Source organism: Etheostoma spectabile, chromosome 14 (assembly GCF_008692095.1).
Source record: "Etheostoma spectabile isolate EspeVRDwgs_2016 chromosome 14, UIUC_Espe_1.0, whole genome shotgun sequence".
Classification (NCBI taxonomy): Eukaryota; Metazoa; Chordata; class Actinopteri; order Perciformes; family Percidae; genus Etheostoma; species Etheostoma spectabile.
Window position 1 is genome coordinate 18,567,526 of NC_045746.1, and position 1,092 is coordinate 18,568,617.

Sequence of the window (1,092 nt, forward strand, 5' to 3'; positions counted from 1 at the left end):
GCTTAATGTGCTGGACATGTATATGAATATAAACCAAATGCAGAATGCAGAGCATGCATTATCAAATTACAGTATAACTATTTATATAATTTACCTCATCAGATTTTTTTAGACCTTCATGTTCACAATAAGATTTATAAATTACTGATAAAGCATGTGTAACTGTAACCGACTAGATAAATCAAAGTACTAATAATCAGATAGTCCATCAGGCCTTTGCTTCCATGTTTTAAAGTAAAACAATTTAGGGATTTCATCAAAATGTCATAGCATGCACAACACAGAAGAAATTAAATTCCCTTTCTACTTCTACCAGATCGTAGAGCTCACATAATCTATTTTCTTCCTGAATATTTTTTTTTCTCAACATCAATAAAGTATGATAAATTAACAAGTGTAACAGCAGCCAAAGGAGGAAAAAACATGCAAAGTATAGATATTGTGCATTATGAGCATCTACCAGTGGTTCCAGAACTTTTTGACCCTTTTAAATCAATATCTACTGAATGTCGACTGGTTCAGACCAAAGACATATTTATTTTTTCTGTAATTAATTTTTGAGGCCAAGAAAGGTAAAAAATTATCAAATAATTCACTAGAAAATAGGGGGAAATTATTTTGTATTGCAATTTTGTATTTTTTTTTCTGGTTCCTGTTCTGTCAATCATCTTGTGACCCTCACTTTGGAAACCACTTTTAATTAAGCACTGAAAAAATAACTATAACTATATTAACTGTAACTTGTAACCACAAAGTGGATCATGAAACAAAATATTAGAAATAAAGTGATGAAATTGCAGGAACTGGTGGTAATGGAACAATGCAACCAAGGTACATTAACATGCTCATATCCGTTCATTGTAAAGAAATATATCACTCTTAAATCTAATTTCAGTTTATTTCCACACATCTGCATGTGTTCTGAAAGTCCAGTAAAGTGCGTAAATAACATACAAAATTTCTGCTGTCTTTCAGCTGACAATTAGTAAATTTTCACTTTGCGGTTAACTATTCCCTTCAGTGAAGCCTGTGTTATTGTGTTTTGGTGAGCTGCTTTTAATCACAAATTTTTCTTCAGGCCTTCCTTGTGAA

At 31.5% G+C, this 1,092-nt stretch overlaps 1 protein-coding gene across 1 annotated transcript in view; it reads left to right on the forward strand.

Moving 5' to 3' along the window:
* The window catches only part of pkhd1l1.1 (PKHD1 like 1, tandem duplicate 1), a gene marked incomplete in the record, with an annotated part of 50,388 nt that overhangs the window by 6,734 nt on the left and 42,562 nt on the right, over window positions 1-1,092 (forward strand).